Source organism: Papio anubis, chromosome 17, assembly GCF_008728515.1.
Source record: "Papio anubis isolate 15944 chromosome 17, Panubis1.0, whole genome shotgun sequence".
In the NCBI taxonomy this organism is placed as follows: Eukaryota; Metazoa; Chordata; class Mammalia; order Primates; family Cercopithecidae; genus Papio; species Papio anubis.
The window spans coordinates 44,088,504-44,095,412 of NC_044992.1; the positions used below are offsets into that span (position 1 = coordinate 44,088,504).

The 6,909-nt window shown below is 44.7% G+C and overlaps 1 pseudogene; it reads left to right on the forward strand.

Annotated features, from left to right (window-relative positions):
* Nucleotides 1-226: 226 nt before the first annotated feature.
* Nucleotides 227-1,025, forward strand: LOC101014728 (annotated as a pseudogene).
* Nucleotides 1,026-6,909: the final 5,884 nt, after the last annotated feature.

The following is a 6,909-nucleotide window of genomic DNA, read 5'->3' on the forward strand; positions in this document are numbered from 1 at the left end:
GAATGAACTGTTGACCCATGCAACAAACTGGATGAATCTCCTGAGCATTATGCTGACTGAAGAAAGTCAATCCCAAAAGGCTACATACTACTTGATTCCATTATATATATAACACTCTTGAAAAAAAAAATTGTAGAAATGGAGAACAGATTAGTAGTTGCCAGGGGTTAAGTGGGGAGCAGAAGGCCTGGCACAGTGGCTCCCACCTGTAATCCCAGCACCTGGGGAGGCCAAGGTGTGAGGACTGCTTGAGCCCAGGAGTTTGAGATTAGCCTGGGCAATATAGGGAGACCCAACTCTAAAAATAATTTTTAGCCACGTCTACTGCGAGAATGAAGACCATTCTCAGCAATCAGACTGTCAACATTCCAAAAAATGTTGACATTACTCTGAAGGGACACAGTTATTGTGAAGGGCCCCAGAGGAACCCTGTGGAGGGACTTCAGTCACATCAGTATAGAACTCGGTCTTCTTGAAAAGAAAAAAAAGAGGCCCCGGGTTGACAAACGGTGGGGTAACAGAAAGGAACTGGCTGCTGTTCAGACTATTTGTAGTCATGTACAGGACATGATCAAGGGTGTTACACTGGGCCTCAGTTACAAGATGAGGTCCGTGTACGCTCACTTCCCCATCAACGTTGTTATCTAGGAGAATGGGTCTCTTGTTGAAATCCAAAATTTATTGGGTGAAAAATATATCCACAAGGTTCAGATGAGACTACGTGTTGCTTGTTCAGTATCTCAAGCCCAGAAAGATGAATTCATCCTTGAAGGAAATGACATTGAGCTTGTTTCAAATTCAGCAGCTTTGATTCAGCAAGCCACAACAGTTAAAAACAAGGATATCAGGAAATCTTTGAATGGTATCTATGTCTCTGAAAAGGGAACTGTTCAGCAGGCTGATGAATAAGATCTCAGAGTTGTCCAGCTATAGAAACAGGATGCTGGATGATTCCTACCTATTTGTGATATTTAAATAATACAATAAAAGACCAACAGATTTGGAAAAAAAAATAATAATAATTTTTAAAAATTAGCCAGGCATGGCGGCATGAGCCTGTGATCCCAACTATACAGGAGGCTGAGGCAGGAGGATCACCTGAACCCAGGAGGTCAAGGCTGCAGTTAGCCATGATGGTACCTAGTGATCGCCAGCCTGGGTGACAGAATGATATCATGTCAAAAAAAGAAATAAAGAGAGAAAGAGAGAGAGAGAGAAGGAGGCAGGGAGGGAGGGACGGAAGGAAGGAAGGAAGGAAAGAAGGAAGGACAAAGAGGGGGGGAAAAACCCCTCTTTCGGTGGCTGAATCCGGAATGTCACATTTTTCCATTGAGATTTGGTGGTGTGAGGAGCTGGTCTGCAGATAAAGAAAAATGCATCAGACCTGAAGAAAAAAGAAGCAGAGATGAGAAGTAGATTACAACTTGCTCTGTGAGAGGAGGTCTGGATTGAGTGCATTCTATTTTCTTTTCATCAATTCCCCCTCTTTTTGTTCTAGCTATATATATATGTGTGTGTGTACATATATACACATATGTATATATGTGTGTGCATATATACACATATGTATATGTGTGCATATATACACATATATAATTATACACATTTATGTATGTATAGATACACACACACACACACACACACACACGGCTCACTGCAGCCTCGAACTCCTGGGCTCAGCTTCCCCCAGAAGCTGGGACTACAGGCTGGGACTGTGTATATATATTTTTGAGACAGGGTCTCACTCTGTCACCCAGGCTGGAGTGCAGTGGTGCAATCATAGCTCACCGCAGTCTTGACCTCCTGTGCTGAAGTGATCCTCCCACCTCAGCCTCCCAAGCTGAAACTACATATGCACATCATCATGCCCGGCTAATTCTTTTGTGTTTGTAGAGATGGGATTTCTCCATGTTGCCCAGGCTGTTCTTGAACTGGGCTCAAGCCATCTGCCCGCCTCAGCCTCCCACAGTGCTGGAATTACAGGCGTGAGCCACCACGCCTGGCTAAGCGATCTTGTTTTTCGTACAATCCATGGGGTACATGTGACATTTTATTATATGTATATAATACATAACAAACAAGTCAGGGTTTTTAGGGTATCCATCCCCCCAATACAATACATTTTTATTAACAGTAGTCACCCTACTCTGCTATCAAACATTGAATTTATGCCTTCTGTCTAACCGTATGTTTGTACCCTTTAACCCACTTCTCTTCATCCTCCCCTCTGCCCCCAACTTGTTTAAGCTATCTTGAGTTGGTTTCTGATGTTTCAACAAGATTCATAACGAATGCAACTGCTAATATTCCTCAGTAGTTTGTCAAATACCATTTGGCATCTTCTGTTGTTCAGTCATCGACTCTACATCTACTCTCGGGTCTCCCTGAACTTCTCCACTCCGTCCATCCTCCTCCTCCTCCTCCACATTCAGGGACCCTTTCATAATTCACATCAGGCTTTCACATACACTATCTGTGATTGTTCCAGTAAGCCTGTGAGCTAGTTCTTGTTCTTATTTCAGTTCAGCAGTCCTTTATCAAGTACCTACTAAGTGCCAGGAACCAAGCTGTAGGGTCCATTCTCCTGTTCTCCCATAGCACGAGTACACAGTTCCTCTCTAAAATCTCTGGGGCTCAGCCAGGCACGGTGGCTCATGCCTGTAATCCCAGCACTTTGGGAGGCCAAGGTGGGTGGATCACCTGAGGTCAGGAGTTTGAGACTGAGACCAGCCTGACCAACATGGTGAAACCCCGTCTCTACTAAAAATACAAAAATTAGCCAGGTATGTTGATGGGCACCTGTAATTCCAGCTACCCAGGAGACTGAGGCAGGAGAATCGCTTGAACCCGGGAGGTGGAGGTTGCAGTGAGCCGAGATCGCGCCATTGCACTCCAGCCTGGGCGACAGAGACTCCATCTCAAAAAATAACATAAAATAAAATAAAACAAAATAAACAAAATATCTGGGGTTGATGTACAGACTCACTTGAACACGCAGGCCTGGAGGCCCACACATCCATGCCTAATATATTTACAATATGTAAATCAAGTTAATAAGCTACTAAATAAGAACTGTCTTCTGAACTGCGCGTGGTGGCTCATGCCTATTATCTGAGCACTTTGAGAGGCTGAGACGGGATGATCACTTGAGCCCAGGAGTTCAAGAACAGCCTGGGCACCATAGTGAGACCCTATCTCTATTTGAAAAATAAATAAATAAGAACTGTGCTCTGTCCTACGTTGATAGGTATGGCCAGGGTCAAATTTACAATTTTGGATAACTACTCTGTCCCCTTTCTCTTTGCACACTCGATTCTATCCTTACCTTGAGTGGTTTCATGGGCACGTGTGTGGACATTTTAGTTTGCACAACCAGCCTCTATCCATACCTGCTGCAAACAGCTGCTCTTTGGTTATGTCTTGGGCTTAAGAGTGCATATGACAGCGGTAACCCCCACCCTGCACCCGTCCAGAAGGTTGACCTATTAAAGAGATCTGCACAGGCTGCGGACCACTTGGGCAGCAAACTCCAGTGTCTCAGGTACCTGGGACATGGTCTAGAGTTGAGGGGTGCTCAGGTGGTTAGAGGCCCTTCATTTTGCCTCACAGGCCTACCTAATTAGCAAGGGCTATCTAGAAGAAGGGCAAAGTAAGGCCCTCCAAAGTGTGGGGTCCTCTTGCGTGGGTCTAAGAGGAGCCCTGAAATTTAGAAGTGTTTGGTTTTCAGAGAGATAATATGCTCCACACACTGCATATTATTCAATCCCCCAGTGGGGTCTGGGGAGAGCTTAAGCAAATATGTTGGCACTTCTGCAATAAAATACATTGATATTCATTCTAAGAGAATGAAATAAAGACTATAAAGACTATAAATAGTCTTTATAGATGTCTCTATAAATTCCTCATGTCATTTCAAGTCAGATTTTGCCACCACTTGAGTCTGTGCCAAACTTAAGAAAAAACTTTTGGCTGGCCTCATGCCTGTAATTCTAACACTTTGGGAGGCCAAGGCAGGACGATCGCTTGAGCCTGGGTGTTCAAGCCCAGCCTGGGCAACATAACAAGACCCCGGTCTCTACAAAAGTAAGAAAATTAGCTGGGCACAATAGCACACACCTGTAGCCCTAGTTGCTTGGGAGTCTGAGGTGGGAAAATCCCTTGAGCTTGGTAGGTTGAGGCTGCAGTGAGCCGTGATCATGCCACTGCACTCCAGCCTGGATGACAGAGAAAGACCTTGTCTCAACAACAACAACAACAACAACAACAACAACAACGACAACACACACACACACACACACCCCCTTTCAATTTTCACAGCTTTTGAGATTCCAGAACTTGGAGATAAGGAATTATGGAACTATAACAGAGTTGTAATACAGTCATTGTTGTTCAATTGATGACACATTTCTAGCCTTCCTTTCAACTAAGTGTAGCCATGTGGCTAAGCTCTCAGCAAGAGAATATGAGCAGAAGTTATGAGGGCCGCTTTGGGTCTGAACTTTTAGGCACCAGGCATGTATTTTCCCACAGTCTTTTCCCTCTTCCTCCAACCTGGAAGACAGATGTGCCTGTTATCCAGCTTCTGTCAAGCAGATGAGGACAGAGTCCTTATATTTGCAGCACAACAATCTGGAAGGAACTAGAGTCCTCAGATGGCCAGGTGGGGCAAGATCCTTACCGAACTGCACTGCTCGACTCAGGACTGCTATGAGGGAGGGAAATGAGCTTCTATTCCTCCTTAAGTCACTGTATTTTTTTTGTAAAGATGAGGTCTGGCTCTATTTCACAGACTGATCTTGAACTCCTGGGCTCAAGTGACCCTCTGCCTTGGCCTCTCAAAGTGCTGGGATTACAGGCATGAGCCACCATGCCTGGCAAGCTACTGTATTTTTGAGCCTCCAACCCACTTAGTCTTGAACTAATTAATATAAGAGACAAGTGCTGGGCATATTAAAGATGGAAAAGATACAGTCCTTACCCTCAAGGGATGATAAGCATATTTTAAGTAAGGAAAACCAACCCATATGTGGAGACTTCCAATTAAATGTGCTACGTGCTGATGTGGCCGCCATGGAAGAACACAGGCCCACCTCAGGGCTTCAGGGAAAACTTCCTCGAAGAGATGGCGGCTCAGCTGGCCTGTGAAGGTTCAAGAGAGGTTGGTCAGATGAGAAAATGGAAAAGGGTATGTTATGGGTTAAATTGTGTCACCCTCCAGCAAAAGACATGTTGAAGTCCTAAATCCCAGTACCTCGGAATGTGACCTTATTTAGAAATAAGGTCATTGAAAATGTGGTGGCTTATGCCTGTAATCCCAGCACTTTTGGAGACCGAGACAGGAAGATCGCTTGAGTCCAGGAGTTTGAGACCAGCTTCAGCAACATGGTGAGACCCCATCTCCACAAAAAATAAACAAAATTAGCAAGGCGTGGTGACACACATCTGTGGTCTCAGCTACTTGGAAAGCTGAGGTGGGAAGATTGCTTGAGCCCGGGATGTTGAGGCTGCAGGGAACCTTAGCATACTGGAGTAGGGTGGGCTAGAATCCAATACAACTGGTGTCCTTTTTTGTTTTTTCTTTTTCTTTTGAGACAGAGTCTTGCTCTGCCACCCAGGCTGGAGTGCAGTGGTGTAATCATAGCTCACTGCAGCCTCCATCTCCAGGGCTCAAGAGATCCTTCTGTCTGTCTCCCGAGTAGTTGGGACTAGAGGTACATTACTAACGCCCAGCAAATTTTTGTAATTTTTGTGGAGCACGGGGACTTACTATGCTTCCCAGGCTGGTCTTGAACTCTTGGCCTCAATCCTCTTGCCTCAGCCTCCCAAAGTGCTGGGATTACAGATGTGAACCATCATGCCTGGCTGGGTGTCCTTTTAAGAAGAAGAAAATTTAGACACAGAGACAGACACTCAGGGATAATGCCATGTGAAGATATAGAGACACACAGACTCAGAGACGATGGCCACATGAAGATGACCACATGAGTTTGGTGTTGTGCTATACAAGTCAAGGAATGCCTGGGCCTACCAGGAACTGAAAGAAGCAAGGAAAGATCCTCCCCTGGAAGTTCTGGAAGGGGCATGATTTCAGACTTCTAGCTTCCAGAACTGTGAGTGGATAAATTTCAGCTGTTTATAAGTCCTGCACTTTGTTACTTCAACCCTAGGAAATTAATACAGGGCATGTCAGGCATAAGCAGAGGCAGAGAGGTGAGAAACAACAAGGTGTACTCAAAGAGACCATAGGCAACTCTGTATTTACAGCTGTAATGTGCGAGGCAAGGCATGTCCTGCAATGAAGCTGGAGAGTGGAAAAAACCCACTCACTGCATGTATGACACATAATTTTTAAAAACAGGAATGAAAAATGCAAAGACGAATGATCACCAAAATAACATAGTTCTTTCATGGTGGTAAAATTTTAGGCAAAGTTTACATTCTTTTTATTTTTTTCCTTATTAATTTTTAAAATGATTATGTCTTTTGTTGTTGTTTTCTTTGAGACACGTCTCGCCCTGTCACCCAGGCTGGAGTGCTGTGGCAGGGTCTTGGCTCACTGCAGCCTTGACCTCCCGTGATTCAAGCGATTCTCCCACCTCAGTCTCCCCAGTAGCTTGGACAACAGGTGTGTGGCACCATGCCCGGCTAATTTTTAAATTTCTTATAGAGATGAGATCTCACTATGTTGCCCATACTGGCCTCAAGCAATCTTCCTGTCTCAGCCTCCCAAAGTGATGGCATTACAAGATTGAGCCACCATACCCGACTGAACATGTATTTTTAATGTAATCAGAAAATAATCTATTTCATTTAGGAAAACAAAGGCAGATGCTGCCAGCAGTGAGGACAGTAGATTAGGGGAGCAGGACTAGAAGCAGAGAGACCAGCTAAGAAACTATTGCAGGCCAG